We start from the raw sequence: 21740 nt of genomic DNA, 5'->3' as shown, positions 1-21740 counted from the left end.
CGTGACGCCGCGCGGGGTCGAGCATCGCGAAGCTCGCGGCAGTTCCTGCTCGCCATCACACTCGGAAACGTGACGCCGCGCGGGGTCGAGCATCGCGAAGCTCACGGCAGTTCCTGCTCGCTCCCACACTCGGAAACGTGACGCCGCGCGGGGTCGAGCGTCGCGAAGCTCGCGGCGGTTCCTGCTCGCTCCCACACTCGGAAACGTGACGCCGCGCGGGGTCGAGCATCGCGAAGCTCGCGGCAGTTCCTGCTCGCTCCCACACTCGGAAACGTGACGTCGCGCGGGGTCGAGCATCGCGAAGCTGGCGGCAGTTCCTGCTCGCTCCCACACTCGGAAACGTGACGCCGCGCGGGGTCGAGGTTCGCGAAGCTCGCGGCGGTTCCTGCTCGCTCCCACACTCGGAAACGTGACGCCGCGCGGGGTCGAGCGTCGCGAAGCTCGCGGCAGTTCCTGCTCGCTCCCACACTCGGAAACGTGACGCCGCGCGGGGTCGAGCATCGCGAAGCTCGCGGCAGTTCCTGCTCGCTCCCACACTCGGAGACGTGACGCCGCGCGGGGTCGAGCATCGCGAAGCTGGCGGCGGTTCCTGCTCGCTCCCACACTCGGAAACGTGACGCCGCGCGGGGTCGAGCATCGCGAAGCTGGCGGCGGTTCCTGCTCGCTCCCACACTCGGAAACGTGACGCCGCGCGGGGTCGAGCGTCGCGAAGCTCGCGGCGGTTCCTGCTCGCCATCACACTCGGAAACGTGACGTCGCGCGGGGTCGAGCATCGCGAAGCTCACGGCAGTTCGTGCTCGCTCCCACACTCGGAAACGTGACGCCGCGCGGGGTCGAGCATCGCGAAGCTCGCGGCAGTTCCTGCTCGCTCCCACACTCGGAAACGTGACGCCGCGCGGGGTCGAGCATCGCGAAGCTCGCGGCAGTTCCTGCTCGCTCCCACACTCGGAAACGTGACGCCGCGCGGGGTCGAGCATCGCGAAGCTGGCGGCGGTTCCTGCTCGCTCCCACACTCGGAAACGTGACGCCGCGCGGGGTCGAGCGTCGCGAAGCTCGCGGCGGTTCCTGCTCGCTCCCACACTCGGAAACGTGACGTCGCGCGGGGTCGAGCATCGCGAAGCTGGCAGCGGTTCCTGCTCGCTCCCACACTCGGAAACGTGACGCCGCGCGGGGTCGAGCATCGCGAAGCTCGCGGCAGTTCCTGCTCGCTCCCACACTCGGAAACGTGACGCCGCGCGGGGTCGAGCGTCGCGAAGCTCGCGGCAGTTCCTGCTCGCTCCCACACTCGGAAACGTGACGCCGCGCGGGGTCGAGCATCGCGAAGCTCGCGGCAGTTCCTGCTCGCTCCCACACTCGGAAACGTGAAGCCGCACGGGGTCGAGCATCGCGAAGCTGGCGGCGGTTCCTGCTCGCTCCCACACTCGGAAACGTGACGTCGCGCGGGGTCGAGCATCGCGAAGCTCGCGGCAGTTCCTGCTCGCTCCCACACTCGGAAACGTGACGCCGCGCGGGGTCGAGCATCGCGAAGCTGGCGGCAGTTCCTGCTCGCTCCCACACTCGGAAACGTGAAGCCGCACGGGGTCGAGCATCGCGAAGCTGGCGGCAGTTCCTGCTCGCTCCCACACTCGGAAACGTGACGCCGCGCGGGGTCGAGCGTCGCGAAGCTCGCGGCAGTTCCTGCTCGCTCCCACACTCGGAAACGTGAAGCCGCACGGGGTCGAGCATCGCGAAGCTGGCGGTGGTTCCTGCTCGCTCCCACACTCGGAAACGTGACGCCGCGCGGGGTCGAGCATCGCGAAGCTCGCGGCAGTTCCTGCTCGCTCCCACACTCGGAAACGTGACGCCGCGCGGGGTCGAGCATCGCGAAGCTCGCGGCAGTTCCTGCTCGCTCCCACACTCGGAAACGTGACGCCGCGCGGGGTCGAGCGTCGCGAAGCTCGCGGCGGTTCCTGCTCGCTCCCACACTCGGAAACGTGACGTCGCGCGGGGTCGAGCATCGCGAAGCTGGCGGTGGTTCCTGCTCGCCATCACACTCGGAAACGTGACGCCGCGCGGGGTCGAGCATCGCGAAGCTCGCGGCGGTTCCTGCTCGCTCCCACACTCGGAAACGTGACGCCGCGCGGGGTCGAGCATCGCGAAGCTCGCGGCGGTTCCTGCTCGCTCCCACACTCGGAAACGTGACGTCGCGCGGGGTCGAGCGTCGCGAAGCTCACGGCGGTTCCTGCTCGCTCCCACACTCGGAAACGTGACGCCGCGCGGGGTCGAGCGTCGCGAAGCTCACGGCAGTTCCTGCTCGCTCCCACACTCGGAAACGTGACGCCGCGCGGGGTCGAGCGTCGCGAAGCTGGCGGCGGTTCCTGCTCGCTCCCACGCTCGGAAACGTGACGCCGCGCGGGGTCGAGCGTCGCGAAGCTCGCGGCAGTTCCTGCTCGCTCCCACACTCGGAAACGTGACGCCGCGCGGGGTCGAGCGTCGCGAAGCTCGCGGCGGTTCCTGCTCGCTCCCACACTCGGAAACGTGACGCCGCGCGGGGTCGAGCGTCGCGAAGCTGGCGGCGGTTCCTGCTCGCTCCCACACTCGGAGACGTGACGCCGCGCGGGGTCGAGCGTCGCGAAGCTCACGGCGGTTCCTGCTCGCTCCCACACTCGGAAACGTGACGCCGCGCGGGGTCGAGCGTCGCGAAGCTCACGGCAGTTCCTGCTCGCTCCCACGCTCGGAAACGTGACGCCGCGCGGGGTCGAGCATCGCGAAGCTCGCGGCAGTTCCTGCTCGCTCCCACACTCGGAAACGTGACGCCGCGCGGGGTCGAGCATCGCGAAGCTCGCGGCAGTTCCTGCTCGCTCCCACACTCGGAAACGTGACGCCGCGCGGGGTCGAGCGTCGCGAAGCTCGCGGCAGTTCCTGCTCGGCATCACACTCGGAAACGTGACGCCGCGCGGGGTCGAGCATCGCGAAGCTCGCGGCAGTTCCTGCTCGCTCCCACACTCGGAAACGTGACGCCGCGCGGGGTCGAGCGTCGCGAAGCTCGCGGCAGTTCCTGCTCGGCATCACACTCGGAAACGTGACGCCGCGCGGGGTCGAGCATCGCGAAGCTCGCGGCAGTTCCTGCTCGGCATCACACTCGGAAACGTGACGCCGCGCGGGGTCGAGCATCGCGAAGCTCGCGGCGGTTCCTGCTCGCTCCCACACTCAGAAACGTGACGCCGCGCGGGGTCGAGCATCGCGAAGCTCGCGGCGGTTCCTGCTCGCTCCCACACTCGGAAACGTGACGCCGCGCGGGGTCGAGCATCGCGAAGCTGGCGGCGGTTCCTGCTCGCTCCCACACTCGGAAACGTGACGCCGCGCGGGGTCGAGCGTCGCGAAGCTCGCGGCAGTTCCTGCTCGCTCCCACACTCGGAAACGTGACGTCGCGCGGGGTCGAGCATCGCGAAGCTGGCGGCAGTTCCTGCTCGGCATCACACTCGGAAACGTGACGCCGCGCGGGGTCGAGCGTCGCGAAGCTGGCGGCGGTTCCTGCTCGCTCCCACACTCGGAAACGTGACGTCGCGCGGGGTCGAGCATCGCGAAGCTGGCGGCGGTTCCTGCTCGCTCCCACACTCGGAAACGTGACGCCGCGCGGGGTCGAGCGTCGCGAAGCTCGCGGCAGTTCCTGCTCGCTCCCACACTCGGAAACGTGACGCCGCGCGGGGTCGAGCATCGCGAAGCTCGCGGCGGTTCCTGCTCGCTCCCACACTCGGAAACGTGACGCCGCGCGGGGTCGAGCGTCGCGAAGCTCGCGGCAGTTCGTGCTCGCTCCCACACTCGGAAACGTGACGCCGCGCGGGGTCGAGCGTCGCGAAGCTCGCGGCAGTTCGTGCTCGCTCCCACGCTCGGAAACGTGACGCCGCGCGGGGTCGAGCGTCGCGAAGCTCGCGGCAGTTCCTGCTCGCTCCCACACTCGGAAACGTGACGCCGCGCGGGGTCGAGCATCGCGAAGCTGGCGGCAGTTCCTGCTCGCTCCCACACTCGGAAACGTGACGCCGCGCGGGGTCGAGCATCGCGAAGCTGGCGGCGGTTCCTGCTCGCTCCCACACTCGGAAACGTGACGCCGCGCGGGGTCGAGCATCGCGAAGCTGGCGGCGGTTCCTGCTCGCTCCCACACTCGGAAACGTGACGCCGCGCGGGGTCGAGCATCGCGAAGCTGGCGGCGGTTCCTGCTCGCTCCCACACTCGGAAACGTGACGCCGCGCGGGGTCGAGCATCGCGAAGCTGGCGGCGGTTCCTGCTCGCTCCCACACTCGGAAACGTGACGCCGCGCGGGGTCGAGCATCGCGAAGCTCGCGGCAGTTCCTGCTCGCTCCCACACTCGGAAACGTGACGCCGCGCGGGGTCGAGCATCGCGAAGCTCGCGGCAGTTCCTGCTCGCTCCCACGCTCGGAAACGTGACGCCGCGCGGGGTCGAGCATCGCGAAGCTCGCGGCAGTTCCTGCTCGCTCCCACACTCGGAAACGTGACGTCGCGCAGGGTCGAGCATCGCGAAGCTCGCGGCGGTTCCTGCTCGCTCCCACACTCGGAAACGTGACGTCGCGCGGGGTCGAGCATCGCGAAGCTGGCGGCAGTTCCTGCTCGCTCCCACACTCGGAAACGTGACGCCGCGCGGGGTCGAGCGTCGCGAAGCTCGCGGCGGTTCCTGCTCGCTCCCACACTCGGAAACGTGACGCCGCGCGGGGTCGAGCGTCGCGAAGCTCGCGGTGGTTCCTGCTCGCCATCACACTCGGAAACGTGACGCCGCGCGGGGTCGAGCGTCGCGAAGCTCGCGGCAGTTCCTGCTCGCTCCCACACTCGGAAACGTGATGCCGCGCGGGGTCGAGCGTCGCGAAGCTCGCGGCGGTTCCTGCTCGCTCCCACACTCGGAAACGTGACGCCGCGCGGGGTCGAGCGTCGCGAAGCTCGCGGCGGTTCCTGCTCGCTCCCACACTCGGAAACGTGACGCCGCGCGGGGTCGAGCGTCGCGAAGCTCGCGGCAGTTCCTGCTCGCTCCCACACTCGGAAACGTGATGCCGCGCGGGGTCGAGCATCGCGAAGCTCGCGGCGGTTCCTGCTCGCTCCCACACTCGGAAACGTGACGCCGCGCGGGGTCGAGCATCGCGAAGCTGGCGGCGGTTCCTGCTCGCTCCCACACTCGGAAACGTGACGCCGAGCGGGGTCGAGCGTCGCGAAGCTGGCGGCGGTTCCTGCTCGCTCCCACACTCGGAAACGTGACGCCGCGCGGGGTCGAGCGTCGCGAAGCTGGCGGCGGTTCCTGCTCGCTCCCACACTCGGAAACGTGACGCCGCGCGGGGTCGAGCATCGCGAAGCTGGCGGCGGTTCCTGCTCGCTCCCACGCTCGGAAACGTGACGCCGCGCGGGGTCGAGCGTCGCGAAGCTCGCGGCGGTTCCTGCTCGCTCCCACACTCGGAAACGTGACGCCGCGCGGGGTCGAGCATCGCGAAGCTCGCGGCAGTTCCTGCTCGCTCCCACACTCGGAAACGTGACGCCGCGCGGGGTCGAGCGTCGCGAAGCTCGCGGCGGTTCCTGCTCGCTCCCACACTCGGAAACGTGACGCCGCGCGGGGTCGAGCATCGCGAAGCTCGCGGCGGTTCCTGCTCGCTCCCACACTCGGAAACGTGACGCCGCGCGGGGTCGAGCATCGCGAAGCTGGCGGCGGTTCCTGCTCGCTCCCACGCTCGGAAACGTGACGCCGCGCGGGGTCGAGCATCGCGAAGCTCGCGGCGGTTCCTGCTCGCTCCCACACTCGGAAACGTGACGCCGCGCGGGGTCGAGCATCGCGAAGCTCGCGGCAGTTCCTGCTCGCTCCCACACTCGGAAACGTGACGCCGCGCGGGGTCGAGCATCGCGAAGCTGGCGGCGGTTCCTGCTCACTCCCACACTCAGAAACGTGACGCCGCGCGGGGTCGAGCGTCGCGAAGCTGGCGGCGGTTCCTGCTCGCTCCCACACTCAGAAACGTGACGCCGCGCGGGGTCGAGCGTCGCGAAGCTGGCGGCGGTTCCTGCTCGCTCCCACACTCGGAAACGTGACGCCGCGCGGGGTCGAGGTTCGCGAAGCTCGCGGCGGTTCCTGCTCGCTCCCACACTCGGAAACGTGACGCCGCGCGGGGTCGAGCATCGCGAAGCTGGCGGCGGTTCCTGCTCGCTCCCACACTCGGAAACGTGACGCCGCGCGGGGTCGAGCGTCGCGAAGCTGGCGGCAGTTCCTGCTCGCTCCCACACTCAGAAACGTGACGCCGCGCGGGGTCGAGCGTCGCGAAGCTCGCGGCGGTTCCTGCTCGCTCCCACACTCGGAAACGTGACGCCGCGCGGGGTCGAGCGTCGCGAAGCTCGCGGCAGTTCGTGCTCGCTCCCACGCTCGGAAACGTGACGCCGCGCGGGGTCGAGTGTCGCGAAGCTCGCGGCGGTTCCTGCTCGCTCCCACACTCAGAAACGTGACGCCGCGCGGGGTCGAGCATCGCGAAGCTCGTGGCGGTTCCTGCTCGCTCCCACACTCGGAAACGTGACGCCGCGCGGGGTCGAGCATCGCGAAGCTGGCGGCAGTTCCTGCTCGCTCCCACACTCGGAAACGTGACGCCGCGCGGGGTCGAGCATCGCGAAGCTCGCGGCGGTTCCTGCTCGCTCCCACACTCGGAAACGTGACGCCGCGCGGGGTCGAGCGTCGCGAAGCTGGCAGCAGTTCCTGCTCGCTCCCACACTCGGAAACGTGACGTCGCGCGGGGTCGAGCGTCGCGAAGCTCGCGGCAGTTCCTGCTCGCCATCACACTCGGAAACGTGACGTCGCGCGGGGTCGAGCGTCGCGAAGCTGGCAGCAGTTCCTGCTCGCCATCACACTCGGAAACGTGACGCCGCGCGGGGTCGAGCATCGCGAAGCTCACGGCAGTTCCTGCTCGCTCCCACACTCGGAAACGTGACGCCGCGCGGGGTCGAGCGTCGCGAAGCTCGCGGCGGTTCCTGCTCGCTCCCACACTCGGAAACGTGACGCCGCGCGGGGTCGAGCATCGCGAAGCTCGCGGCAGTTCCTGCTCGCTCCCACACTCGGAAACGTGACGTCGCGCGGGGTCGAGCATCGCGAAGCTGGCGGCAGTTCCTGCTCGCTCCCACACTCGGAAACGTGACGCCGCGCGGGGTCGAGGTTCGCGAAGCTCGCGGCGGTTCCTGCTCGCTCCCACACTCGGAAACGTGACGCCGCGCGGGGTCGAGCGTCGCGAAGCTCGCGGCAGTTCCTGCTCGCTCCCACGCTCGGAAACGTGACGCCGCGCGGGGTCGAGCGTCGCGAAGCTCGCGGCGGTTCCTGCTCGCTCCCACACTCGGAAACGTGACGCCGCGCGGGGTCGAGCATCGCGAAGCTCGCGGCAGTTCCTGCTCGCTCCCACACTCGGAAACGTGACGCCGCGCGGGGTCGAGCATCGCGAAGCTCGCGGCAGTTCCTGCTCGCTCCCACACTCGGAAACGTGACGCCGCGCGGGGTCGAGCATCGCGAAGCTCGCGGCGGTTCCTGCTCGCTCCCACACTCGGAAACGTGACGCCGCGCGGGGTCGAGCGTCGCGAAGCTCGCGGCGGTTCCTGCTCGCTCCCACACTCGGAGACGTGACGCCGCGCGGGGTCGAGCATCGCGAAGCTGGCGGCGGTTCCTGCTCGCTCCCACACTCGGAAACGTGACGCCGCGCGGGGTCGAGCGTCGCGAAGCTCGCGGCGGTTCCTGCTCGCTCCCACACTCGGAAACGTGACGCCGCGCGGGGTCGAGCATCGCGAAGCTCGCGGCAGTTCCTGCTCGCTCCCACACTCGGAAACGTGACGCCGCGCGGGGTCGAGCATCGCGAAGCTCGCGGCAGTTCCTGCTCGCTCCCACACTCGGAAACGTGACGCCGCGCGGGGTCGAGCATCGCGAAGCTGGCGGCGGTTCCTGCTCGCTCCCACACTCGGAAACGTGACGCCGCGCGGGGTCGAGCGTCGCGAAGCTCGCGGCGGTTCCTGCTCGCTCCCACACTCGGAAACGTGACGTCGCGCGGGGTCGAGCATCGCGAAGCTGGCAGCGGTTCCTGCTCGCTCCCACACTCGGAAACGTGACGCCGCGCGGGGTCGAGCATCGCGAAGCTCGCGGCAGTTCCTGCTCGCTCCCACACTCGGAAACGTGACGCCGCGCGGGGTCGAGCGTCGCGAAGCTCGCGGCAGTTCCTGCTCGCTCCCACACTCGGAAACGTGACGCCGCGCGGGGTCGAGCATCGCGAAGCTCGCGGCAGTTCCTGCTCGCTCCCACACTCGGAAACGTGAAGCCGCACGGGGTCGAGCATCGCGAAGCTGGCGGCGGTTCCTGCTCGCTCCCACACTCGGAAACGTGAAGCCGCACGGGGTCGAGCATCGCGAAGCTCGCGGTGGTTCCTGCTCGCTCCCACACTCGGAAACGTGACGCCGCGCGGGGTCGAGCATCGCGAAGCTGGCGGCGGTTCCTGCTCGCTCCCACACTCGGAAACGTGACGTCGCGCGGGGTCGAGCATCGCGAAGCTCGCGGCAGTTCCTGCTCGCTCCCACACTCGGAAACGTGACGCCGCGCGGGGTCGAGCATCGCGAAGCTGGCGGCGGTTCCTGCTCGCTCCCACACTCGGAAACGTGACGCCGCGCGGGGTCGAGCGTCGCGAAGCTCGCGGCAGTTCCTGCTCGCTCCCACACTCGGAAACGTGAAGCCGCACGGGGTCGAGCATCGCGAAGCTGGCGGTGGTTCCTGCTCGCTCCCACACTCGGAAACGTGACGCCGCGCGGGGTCGAGCATCGCGAAGCTCGCGGCAGTTCCTGCTCGCTCCCACACTCGGAAACGTGACGCCGCGCGGGGTCGAGCATCGCGAAGCTCGCGGCAGTTCCTGCTCGCTCCCACACTCGGAAACGTGACGCCGCGCGGGGTCGAGCGTCGCGAAGCTCGCGGCGGTTCCTGCTCGCTCCCACACTCGGAAACGTGACGTCGCGCGGGGTCGAGCATCGCGAAGCTGGCGGTGGTTCCTGCTCGCCATCACACTCGGAAACGTGACGCCGCGCGGGGTCGAGCATCGCGAAGCTCGCGGCGGTTCCTGCTCGCTCCCACACTCGGAAACGTGACGCCGCGCGGGGTCGAGCATCGCGAAGCTCGCGGCGGTTCCTGCTCGCTCCCACACTCGGAAACGTGACGCCGCGCGGGGTCGAGCATCGCGAAGCTCGCGGCGGTTCCTGCTCGCTCCCACACTCGGAAACGTGACACCGCGCGGGGTCGAGCGTCGCGAAGCTCGCGGCAGTTCCTGCTCGCTCCCACACTCGGAAACGTGACGCCGCGCGGGGTCGAGCATCGCGAAGCTGGCGGCGGTTCCTGCTCACTCCCACACTCGGAAACGTGACGCCGCGCGGGGTCGAGCATCGCGAAGCTCGCGGCAGTTCCTGCTCGCTCCCACACTCGGAAACGTGACGCCGCGCGGGGTCGAGCGTCGCGAAGCTCGCGGCGGTTCCTGCTCGCTCCCACACTCGGAAACGTGACGCCGCGCGGGGTCGAGCATCGCGAAGCTCGCGGCGGTTCCTGCTCGCTCCCACACTCGGAAACGTGACACCGCGCGGGGTCGAGCGTCGCGAAGCTCGCGGCGGTTCCTGCTCACTCCCACACTCGGAAACGTGACGCCGCGCGGGGTCGAGCATCGCGAAGCTCACGGCGGTTCCTGCTCGCTCCCACACTCGGAGACGTGACGCCGCGCGGGGTCGAGCGTCGCGAAGCTCGCGGCAGTTCCTGCTCGCTCCCACACTCGGAAACGTGACGTCGCGCGGGGTCGAGCGTCGCGAAGCTCGCGGCAGTTCGTGCTCGCTCCCACACTCGGAAACGTGACGCCGCGCGGGGTCGAGCGTCGCGAAGCTGGCGGCGGTTCCTGCTCGCTCCCACACTCGGAAACGTGACGCCGCGCGGGGTCGAGCGTCGCGAAGCTGGCGGCGGTTCCTGCTCGCTCCCACACTCGGAAACGTGACGCCGCGCGGGGTCGAGCGTCGCGATGCTGGCGGCGGTTCCTGCTCGCTCCCACACTCAGAAACGTGACGTCGCGCGGGGTCGAGCGTCGCGAAGCTCGCGGCGGTTCCTGCTCGCTCCCACACTCGGAAACGTGACGTCGCGCGGGGTCGAGCGTCGCGAAGCTCGCGGCGGTTCCTGCTCGCTCCCACACTCGGAAACGTGACGCCGCGCGGGGTCGAGCATCGCGAAGCTCGCGGCAGTTCCTGCTCGCTCCCACACTCGGAAACGTGACGCCGCGCGGGGTCGAGCATCGCGAAGCTCGCGGCAGTTCCTGCTCGCTCCCACACTCGGAAACGTGACGCCGCGCGGGGTCGAGCATCGCGAAGCTGGCGGCGGTTCCTGCTCGCTCCCACACTCGGAGACGTGACGCCGCGCGGGGTCGAGCATCGCGAAGCTGGCGGCAGTTCCTGCTCGCTCCCACACTCGGAAACGTGACGCCGCGCGGGGTCGAGCATCGCGAAGCTCGCGGCAGTTCCTGCTCGCTCCCACACTCGGAGACGTGACGCCACGCGGGGTCGAGCATCGCGAAGCTCGCGGCGGTTCCTGCTCGCTCCCACACTCGGAAACGTGACGCCGTGCGGGGTCGAGCGTCGCGAAGCTGGCGGCAGTTCCTGCTCGCTCCCACGCTCGGAAACGTGACGCCGCGCGGGGTCGAGCGTCGCGAAGCTGGCGGCGGTTCCTGCTCGCTCCCACACTCGGAAACGTGACGCCGCGCGGGGTCGAGCATCGCGAAGCTCGCGGCAGTTCCTGCTCGCTCCCACACTCGGAAACGTGACGCCGCGCGGGGTCGAGCGTCGCGAAGCTCGCGGCAGTTCGTGCTCGCTCCCACGCTCGGAGACGTGATGCCGCGCGGGGTCGAGCGTCGCGAAGCTCGCGGCGGTTCCTGCTCGCTCCCACACTCGGAAACGTGACGTCGCGCGGGGTCGAGCATCGCGAAGCTCGCGGCGGTTCCTGCTCGCTCCCACACTCGGAAACGTGACGCCGCGCGGGGTCGAGCATCGCGAAGCTCGCGGCAGTTCCTGCTCGCTCCCACACTCGGAGACGTGACGCCGCGCGGGGTCGAGCGTCGCGAAGCTCGCGGCAGTTCCTGCTCGCTCCCACACTCGGAAACGTGACGCCGCGCGGGGTCGAGCGTCGCGAAGCTCGCGGCGGTTCCTGCTCGCTCCCACACTCGGAAACGTGACGCCGCGCGGGGTCGAGCGTCGCGAAGCTGGCGGCGGTTCCTGCTCGCTCCCACACTCGGAAACGTGACGCCGCGCGGGGTCGAGCGTCGCGAAGCTCGCGGCAGTTCCTGCTCGCTCCCACACTCGGAAACGTGACGCCGCGCGGGGTCGAGCGTCGCGAAGCTGGCAGCAGTTCCTGCTCGCTCCCACACTCAGAAACGTTCCATTAAATCGCACCCGTTACGTCTATTCTGATGCTTCAAACTGCCATCAAACACAGTGAAAGATTATTGCATCAGGGCCTCCAATTCCTGGTGAACAGCAGAAACCAACTAGCCCCAGATTCCAAAGTGCAGAGATTAGGAAGATTTGCCAATTGTGCAGGGAATTTTCCTGCATCTTCTAGCTTCACACCTAGCTCTTCAAAGTTTATAGACAGAAATAAAAACTTCCATCAGACACTTACAGTTCCCTTGGTGCGTTTAAATTGGTAATGCGAAGTCAAACCAGCATCGGATTCGAATTTCAACCTCTCGTCTGCAACCGGATTTCTGTCTGTTCCAGTCACAGCTGAGAGCTTATCCCACTGAATCCTGGGATTTGTAGTCCAACCAGGAGAGGGAGAGAATGTATTCACAGCGCCTCAACTGGCCAAAGATAACAGTGTCTAAATATCACAGGAAAACTGTCCAAACAAGGCTGGGAAAACAGTGTCTAGATATCCCAGGAAAACTGTGATGCACTATCAATTACCACAAAGACGTGAGTAGTGGACTAATCGAGGCTTTATTGAGCAAAGATGTTGTGCCTCCTGTAGCTGCTACCAGAATGGCTGCGCCCCCGGCGAGCACACACATTTATACTCCGCCTACTGGGCGGAGCCAGCAGGCAGGGATTTACCCATGTACCTCTAGTCTTACCGTAATACATATAATATTGCTAGTGGTGACTACCACATTCACCCCCTGTTAAAAAAGAGAGTCCGGTGGGTGTGGTGGAATAAATAATCACAAGTTCAGTCTGTCGGGGGCCTTGACCCTCCTCTGCGATCGCCTCAGTCCTGGTGGTGATCTGGGCGCCGACTTGGTCACCTGTGACTCCGGGAGCGTGTTGTCCTCGTCTTCGTCACCGCTGAGTGGGACCAATGGGAGGACGGATCCTCCTGGGGCAGGGGCTGCGGTGAGGTTCGCTGGGGGGTGGGTGAGTGGCGCAGGGGTGAATGAGGCAACCCGGGGGGGGGGGGGGTCAGGTCGGGGGCCGTGGGTGGGGATCCGGCGGGTGTCAGGTCCCGGAGGGACACTGTGTCCTGGCGCCCATCGGGGTGTGCCACGTAGCCGTACTGCAGGTTCGCGTATAGGCGGTGGTCTCTTTCGACCAAGGGGTCCGCACATGCTTGCGAAGGAGGACGGGTCCAGGAACTGTCCACCATGTTGGGAGCGAGACCCCGGAGGTGGACATCCTGGGGAAGGCAAGGAGGCGTTCATGGGGGTCTCGTTAGTCGTGGTGCAGAGGAGCGATTGGATGGAGTGAAGCGCATCGGGGAGGACCTCCTGCCAGCAGGAGACCGGGAGATCTTTAGACCGCAGGGCCAGCAGGACGGCCTTCCAGACCATCCCGTTCTCCCTCTCCACCTGTCCGTTTCCCCGGGGGTTGTAGCTGGTCGTCCTGCTCGAGGCAATGCCCTTGCTGAGCAGGAACTGATGCAGCTCATCGCTCATGAAGGAGGAACCCCGATCGCTGTGGGTGTTGTGGAGGGCTTTAATGACCGTGGCAGAAGTCATATCGGGGCATGGGATGGCGAAGGGAAACCGGGAGTACTCGTCGACCATGTTCAGAAAGTACGTGTTGCGGTCGGTGGAGTGGAGGGGCCCTTGGATGTCCAGGCTGAGGCGCTCAAAGGGGCGGGAGGCCTTCACCAGGTGCGCTCTATCTGGCCGGTAGAAGTGCGGCTTGCTCTCCGCGCAGACCTGGCAGTCTCTGGTGATGGTCCTGACCTTCTCAATGGAGTAGGGCAGGTTGCGGGCCTTGATGAAATGGAAGAACCGGGTGACCCCTGGGTGGCAGAGATCATAGTGGAGGGCCTGGAGTCGGTCCACTTGTGCCCTGGGACATGTACCTCGGGATAGGGCGTCAGGGGGCTGGTTGAGCTTCCCCGGGCGATATAAAATCTCGTAATTATAGGTGTGGAGCTCGATCCTCCACCTCAAGATCTTGTCGTTTTGATCTTGCCCCGCTGTGTGTTACTGAACATGAAGGCAACCGACCGTTGGTCAGTGTGGAGAGTGAATCTCCTGCTGGCCAGGTAATGCCTCCAATGCCGCACAGCTTCCATGATGGCTTGGGCCTCCTCCTCGACAGAGGAGTGCCGAATTTCGGAGGCATGGATGGTGCGGGAAAAGAAGGCCACGGGCCTACCCGCCTGGTTGAGGGTGGCGGCCAGAGCCACGTCCGATGCATTGCTCTCGACCTGAAAGGGGAGGGACTCGTCGACCGCGTGCATCGCGGCCTTGGCGATGTCCGCCTTGATGCGGTTGAAGGCCCGGTGGGCCTCAGCCGTCAGGGGAAAAACTGTGGACTGAATGAGTGGACGGGCCCTGTCTGCATAATTAGGGCCCACTGGGCATAGTAGGAGAAAAACCCCAGGCATCGTTTCAGGGCCTTGGGGCAGTGAGGGAGGGAGAGTTCCAGGAGGGGGCGCATGCGGTCGGGGTCGGGCCCTAGAACTCCATTTTCCACGACATAGCCAAGGATGGCTAAGCGGTTGGTGTGGAACACGCACTTCTCCTTATTGAACGTAAGGTTAAGGAGTTTGGCGGTCTGGAGGAATTTTTGGAGGTTAGCGTCGTGGTCCTGCTGATCATGGCTGCAGATGGTGACGTTGTCGAGGTACAGGAAGGTGGGCCGCAGTCCGTACCGGTCAACCATTCGGTCCATCTCAGGTTGGAAGACCAAGACCCCATTAGTGATGCCGAAGGGAACCCTAAGGAAATGATAGAGGCGGCCATCTGCTTCGAACGCCTCAATGACCCCTTCCCGCAGAAGCCGTTGGACCTCCGACCTGATGAAGGTCCTGTCCTAGGCACTGGACCGTCTGCTCCTCGTGGCGACGGGTTTGCAATCCGGGGTGAGGTTCGCAAACAAGAAAGGTGGATCGACCTTAAGGGTCGTGAGGCCGCATACGGTGAGGGGGGGTCTGCCGAATGTTAAGGTTAAGCTTTGGAGGTGGCACTGGAAGTCCAGGCCGAGTAACAGGACAGCACAGAGGTGGGGGAGGACATCGAGGTGGGGGAGGACGTCGAGCCGGAAGTTGCTGAACTCTACGCCTTGGACGGTGAGGGTCGCGATGCAGGACCCCCGGATTACCACGGAATGGGATCCGGAGGCCAGGGAGATTCTCTGGGTAACGGGATGTACCACGAGGGAGCAGCGCCTTCCCGTAGTGGGGTGGATGAAGCTTCTGTGCTCCCGGAGTCAAAAAGGCAGCTCGTCTCGTGCCAGTCGATCTTCACCGTTGTTGTTGCGGTCGCGAGGTTGCGGGGCCGGGACTGATCCAGGGTGATCGAGACGAATTGCGGCAGATGCTGGGAGGTCCTGGGCTGGTCAGCGGTGGTGGAGGTAGCGGCCGGCGATGAACGGCCAGACGAGCAGGGGTCCTGAGGCATCGTCCAAAATGGCACTGAAGGTGGCAGCGCCCACGGCCGCACATGGCGGGCTGCATCAAAGATGGCGGAGCCCACGGGCCACACGTGGCTTGCGAGGAGGGAAATAGCGGCGCCCCTGGGTCGCACATGGGGAGTGCAGGAACTCCGGGCCTGGAAACAGCAGCAACCGAACGGGCCTGGCAAACAGAAACAAAGTGTCCCTTCTTTCCACATCCGTTGCAGGTCCGCTCCGCGCCGGGTATCGCTGCTGGGGGTGTTTGTTCAGTCTCCCTACATCCCAGAGAGACAGTGTCCCAGAAATCAGTCTGTCAACATCCCAGAGACAGTGTCCCAGAAATCAGTCTCCCAACATCCCAGAGAGACAGTGTCCCAGAAATCAGTCTCCCAACATCCCAGAGCGACAGTGTCCCAGAAATCAGTCTCCCAACATCCCAGAGAGACAGTGTCCCAGAAATCAGTCTCCCAACATCCCAGAGAGACAGTGTCCCAGAAATCAGTCTGTCAACATCCCAGAGAGACACTGTCCCAGAAATCAGTCTCCCAACATCCCAGAGCAACAGTGTCCCAGAAATCAGTCTCCCAACATCCCAGAGAGACAGTGTCCCAGAAATCAATCTCCCAACATCCCAGAGAGACAGTGTCCCAGAAATCAGTCTCCCAACATCCCAGATACAGTGTCCCAGAAACCAGTCTCACAACATCCCAGAGAGACAGTGTCCCAGAAATCAGTCTGTCAACATCCCAGAGAGACACTGTCCCAGAAATCAGTCTCCCAACATCCCAGAGAGACAGTGTCCCAGAAATCAGTCTGTCACCATCCCAGAGAGACACTGTCCCAGAAATCAGTCTGTCAACATCCCAGAGAGACAGTGTCCCAGAAATCAGTTTGTCAACATCCCAGAGAAACAGTGTCCCAGAAATCAGTCTCCCAACATCCCAGAGAGACAGTGACCCAGAAATCAGTCTCAACATCCCAGAGAGACAGTGTCCCAGAAATCAGTCTCCCAACATCCCAGAGAGACAGTTTCCCAGAAATCAGTCTCCCAACATCCCAGAGAGACAGTGTCCCAGAAATCAGTCTGTCAACATCCCAGAGAGACAGTGTCCCAGAAATCAGTCTCCCAACATCCCAGAGAGACACTGTCCCAGAAATCAGTCTCCCAATATCCCAGGGAGACAGTGTCCCAGAAATCAGTCTCCCAACATCCCAGAAAGACAGTGTCCCAGAAATCAGTCTCCCAACAGCCCAGAGAGACAGTGTCCCAGAAATCAGTCTGTCAACATCCCAGAGAGACACTGTCCCAGAAATCAGTCTCCCAACATCCCAGAGAGACAGTGTCCCAGAAATCAGTCTGTCAACATCCCAGAGAGACACTGTCCCAGAAATCAGTCTGTCAACATCCCAGAGAGACAGTGTCACAGAAATCAGTCTGTCAACATCCCAGAGAGACACTGTCCCAGAAATCAGTCTCCCAACATCCCAGAGAGACAGTGTCCCAGAAATCAGTCTGTCAACATCCCAGAGAGACACTGTCCCAGAAATCAGTCTGTCAACATCCCAGAGAGACAGTGTCCCAGAAATCAGTCTCCCAACATCCCAGGGACACTGTTTCCCAGAAATCAGTCCCAACGTCCCAGAGAGACAGTTTCCCAGAAATCAGTCTCCCAACATCCCAGGGAGACAGTGTCCCAGAAATCAGTCTGTCAACATCCCAGAGAGACAGTGTCCCAGAAATCAGTCTGCCAACATCCCAGAGAGACAATGTCCCAGAAATCAGTCTGTCAACATCCCAGAGAGACAGTGTCCCAGAAATCAGTCTCCCAACATCCCAGGGAGACAGTGTCCCAGAAATCAGTCTCCCAATATCCCAGGGAGACAGTGTCCCAAAAGTCAGTCTCCCAGCATCCCAGAGAGACAGTGTCCCAGAAATCAGTCTGTCAACATCCCAGAGAGACAGTGTCCCAGAAATCAGTCTCCCAGCATCCCAGAGAGACAGTGTCCCAGAAATCAGTCTCCCAGCATCCCAGAGAGACAGTGTCCCAGAAATCAGTCTCCCAACATCCCAGGGAGACAGTGTCCCAGAAATCAGTCTCCCAATATCCCAGGGAGACAGTGTCCCAAAAGTCAGTCTCCCAGCATCCCAGAGAGACAGTGTCCCAGAAATCAGTCTGTCAACATCCCAGAGAGACAGTGTCCCAGAAATCAGTCTGTCAACATCCCAGAGAGACAGTGTCCCAGAAATCAGTCTCCCAACATCCCAGAGAGACAGTGTCCCAGAAATCAGTCTCCCAACAACCCAGAGAGTCAGTGTCCCAGAAATCAGTCTCCCAACATCCCAGAGAGACAGTGTCCCAGAAATCAGTCTCCCAACATCCCAGAGAGACACTGTCCCAGAAATCAGTCTGTCAACATCCCAGAGAGACAGTGTCCCAGAAATCAGTCTCCCAATATCCCAGGGAGACAGTGTCCCAAAAGTCAGTCTCCCAGCATCCCAGAGAGACAGTGTCCCAGAAATCAGTCTGTCAACATCCCAGGGAGACAGTGTCCCAGAAATCAGTCTGTCAACATCCCAGAGAGACAGTGTCCCAGAAGTCAGTCTCCCAACATCCCAGAAATCAGTCTCCCAGCATCCCAGAGAGACAGTGTCCCAGAAATCAGTCTCCCAATATCCCAGGGAGACAGTGTCACAAAAGTCAGTCTCCCAGCATCCCAGAGAGACAGTGTCCCAGAAATCAGTCTGTCAACATCCCAGAGAGACAGTGTCCCAGAAATCAGTCTCCCAACATCCCAGAGAGACAGTGTCCCAGAAATCAGTCTCCCAACATCCCAGAGAGTCAGTGTCCCAGAAATCAGTCTGTCAACATCCCAGAGAGACAGTGTCCCAGAAATCAGTCTCCCAACATCCCAGAGAGACAGTGTCCCAGAAATCAGTCTCCCAACATCCCAGAGAGACAGTGTCCCAGAAATCAGTCTCCCAACATCCCAGGGAGACAGTGTCCCAGAAATCAGTCTCCCAACATCCCAGGGAGACAGTGTCCCAGAAATCAGTCTCCCAGCATCCCAGAGAGACAGTGTCCCAGAAATCAGTCTCCCAACATCCCAGAGAGACAGTGTCCCAGAAATCAGTCTCCCAGCATCCCAGAGATACAGTGTCCCAGAAATCAGTCTCCCAACATCCCTGAGAGACAGTGTCCCAGAAATCAGTCTCAACATCCCAGAGAGACACTGTCCCAGAAATCAGTCTGTCAACAGCCCAGAGAGACGGTGTCCCAGAAATCAGTCTCAACATCCCAGATAGACCGTGTCCCAGAAATCAGTCTGTCAACATCCCAGGGAGACAGTGTCCCAGAAATCAGTCTCCCAACATCCCAGGGACACTGTTTCCCAGAAATCAGTCCCAACGTCCCAGAGAGACAGTTTCCCAGAAATCAGTCTCCCAACATCCCAGGGAGACAGTGTCCCAGAAATCAGTCTCCCAACATCCCAGGGAGACAGTGTCCCAGAAATCAGTCTGCCAACATCCCAGAGAGACAATGTCCCAGAAATCAGTCTCCCAACATCCCAGAGAGACAGTGTCCCAGAAATCAGTCTCCCAACATCCTAGAGAGTTAGTGTCCCAGAAATCAGTCTCCCAATATCCCAGGGAGAGAGTGTTCCAAAAATCAGTCTCCCAGCATCCCAGAGAGACAGTGTCCCAGAAATCAGTCTGTCAACATCCCAGAGAGACAGTGTCCCAGAAATCAGTCTCCCAACATCCCAGAGAGACAGTGTCCCAGAAATCAGTCTCCCAACATCCCAGAGAGTTAGTGTCCCAGAAATCAGTCTCCCAATATCCCAGGGAGAGAGTGTTCCAAAAATCAGTCTCCCAGCATCCCAGAGAGACAGTGTCCCAGAAATCAGTCTGTCAACATCCCAGAGAGACAGTGTCCCAGAAATCAGTCTCCCAACATCCCAGAGAGACAGTGTCCCAGAAATCAGTCTCCCAACATCCCAGAGAGTCAGTGTCCCAGAAATCAGTCTCCCAACATCCCAGAGAGACAGTGTCCCAGAAATAAGTCTGTCAACATCCCAGAGAGACAGTGTCCCAGAAATCAGTCTCCCAACATCCCAGAGAGAGTGTCCCAGAAATCAGTCTGTCAACATCCCAGAGATGACACTGTCCCAGAAAACAGTCTGTCAACATCCCAGAGAGACAGTGTCACAGAAATCAGTCTGTCAACATCCCAGAGAGACAGTGTCCCAGAAATCAGTCTCCCAACATCCCAGAGAGACAGTGTCCCACAAATCAGTCTCCCAACATCCCAGAGAGACAGTGTCCCAGAAATCAGTCTCCCAACATCCCAGAGAGACAGTGTCCCAGAAATCAGTCTGTCAACATCCCAGAGAGACAGTGTCCCAGAAATCAGTCTGTCAACATCCCAGAGAGACAGTTTCCCAGAAATCAGTCTCCCAACATCCCAGAAAGACAGTGTCCCAGAAATCAGTCTCCCAACTGCCCAGAGAGACAGTGTCCCAGAAATCAGTCTGTCAACATCCCAGAGAGACACTGTCCCAGAAATCAGTCTCCCAACATCCCAGAGAGACAGTGTCCCAGAAATCAGTCTGTCAACATCCCAGAGAGACACTGACCCAGAAATCAGTCTGTCAACATCCCAGAGAGACAGTGTCCCAGAAATCAGTCTGTCAACATCCCAGAGAGACAGTGTCCCAGAAATAAGTCTGTCAACATCCCAGAGAGACAGTGTCCCAGAAATCAGTCTCCCAACATCCCAGAGAGACAGTGTCCCAGAAATGAGTCTGTCAACATCCCAGAGAGACAGTGTCCCAGAAATCAGTCTCCCAACATCCCAGAGAGACAGTGTCCCAGAAATCTGTCTCCCAACATCCCAGAGAGACAGTGTCCCAGAAATCAGTCTGTCATCATCCCAGGGAGACAGTGTCCCAGAAATCAGTCTCCCAACATCCCAGAAATCAGTCTCTCAACATCCCAGAGAGACAGTGTCTCAGAAATCAGTTTCCCAACATCCCAGAGAGACAGTGTCCCAGAAATCAGTCTGTCAACTTCCCAGAGAGACAGTGTCCCAGAAATCAGTCTCCCAACATCCCAGAGAGTTAGTGTCCCAGAAATCAGTTTCCTAATATCCCAGGGAGACAGTGTCGCAGAAATCAGTCTCCCAGCATCCCAGAGAGACAGTGTCCCAGAAATCAGTCTGTCAACTTCCCAGAGAGACAGTGTCCCAGAAATCAGTCTCCCAACATCCCAGAGAGTTAGTGTCCCAGAAATCAGTCTCCCAATATCCCAGGGAGAGAGTGTTCCAAAAATCAGTCTGTCAACATCCCAGAGAGACAGTGTCCCAGAAATCAGTCTGTCAACATCCCAGAGAGACAGTGTCCCAGAAATCAGTCTCCCATCATCCCAGAGAGACAGTGTCCCAGAAATCAGTCTCCCAACATCCCAGGGAGACAGTGTCCCAGAAATCAGTCTCCCAACATCCCAGAGAGACAGTGTCCCAGAAATCAGTCTCCCAGCATCCCAGAGAGACAGTGTCCCAGAAATCAGTCTCCCAACATCCCAGAGAGACAGTGTCCCAGAAATCAGTCTCAACATCCTAGAGAGACACTGTCCCAGAAATCAGTCTGTCAACAGCCCAGAGAGACGGTGTCCCAGAAATCAGTCTCAACATCCCAGATAGACCGTGTCCCAGAAATCAGTCTGTCAACATCCCAGAGAGACAGTTTCCCAGAAATCAGTCTCCCAACATCCCAGAAAGACAGTGTCTCAGAAATCAGTCTCCCAACATCCCAGAGAGACAGTGTCCCAGAAATCAGTCTGTCAACATCCCAGAGAGACAGTGTCCCAGAAATCAGTCTGTCAACATCCCAGAGAGACAGTGTCCCAGAAATCAGTCTGTCAACATCCCAGAGAGACAGTGTCCCAGAAATCAGCCTGTCAACATCCCAGAGAGACAGTGTCCCAGAAATCAGTCAGTCAACATCCCAGAGAGACAGTGTCCCAGAAATCAGTCTCCCGACATCCCAGAGAGACAGTGTCCCAGAAATCAGTCTCAACATCTCAGAGAGACAGTGTCCCAGAAATCAGTCTTCCAACAGCCCAGAGAGACACTGTCCCAGAAATCAGTCTCCCAACATCCCAGAGAGACAGTGTCACAGAAATCAGTCTGTCAACATCCCAGAGAGACAGTGTCCCAGAAATCAGTCTGTCAACATCCCAGAGAGACAGTGTCCCAGAAATCAGTCTCCCAACATCCCAGAGAGACAGTGTCCCAGAAATCAGTCTGTCAACATCCCAGAGAGACAGTGTCCCAGAAATCAGTCTCCCAACATCCCAGAGAGACAGTGTCCCAGAAATCTGTCTCCCAACATCCCAGAGAGACAGTGTCCCAGAAATCAGTCTGTCAACATCCCAGGGAGACAGTGTCCCAGAAATCAGTCTCCCAACATCCCAGAAATCAGTCTCTCAACATCCCAGAGAGACAGTGTCCCTGAAATCAGTCTCCCAACATCCCAGAGAGACAGTGTCCCAGAAATCAGTCTGTCAACTTCCCAGAGAGACAGTGTCCCAGAAATCAGTCTCCCAACATCCCAGAGAGTCAGTGTCCCAGAAATCAGTTTCCTAATATCCCAGGGAGACAGTGTCGCAGAAATCAGTCTCCCAGCATCCCAGAGAGACAGTGTCCCAGAAATCAGTCTGTCAACTTCCCAGAGAGACAGTGTCCCAGAAATCAGTCTCCCAACATCCCAGAGAGTTAGTGTCCCAGAAATCAGTCTCCCAATATCCCAGGGAGAGAGTGTTCCAAAAATCAGTCTCCCAGCATCCCAGAGAGACAGTGTCCCAGAAATCAGTCTGTCAA

At 61.9% G+C, this 21740-nt stretch overlaps 1 protein-coding gene across 1 annotated transcript in view; it reads right to left on the bottom strand.

Moving 5' to 3' along the window:
* LOC140411206 (epoxide hydrolase 1-like) overlaps positions 1-11799 on the bottom strand; it is a 158026-nt gene extending 146227 nt beyond the window's left edge. The window contains exon 1 of the mRNA XM_072500308.1: positions 11672-11799. The gene's annotated coding sequence lies outside the window, so the exon portion shown is untranslated. The remainder of the gene's footprint in view (positions 1-11671) is intronic.
* Between the last annotated feature and the right edge of the window lie 9941 nt (positions 11800-21740).

Source organism: Scyliorhinus torazame, chromosome 4, assembly GCF_047496885.1.
Source record: "Scyliorhinus torazame isolate Kashiwa2021f chromosome 4, sScyTor2.1, whole genome shotgun sequence".
Lineage (NCBI taxonomy): Eukaryota > Metazoa > Chordata > Chondrichthyes > Carcharhiniformes > Scyliorhinidae > Scyliorhinus > Scyliorhinus torazame.
Note: the sequence above shows the minus strand (reverse complement) of the source record. Positions and strands in the feature narration are given on the sequence as shown.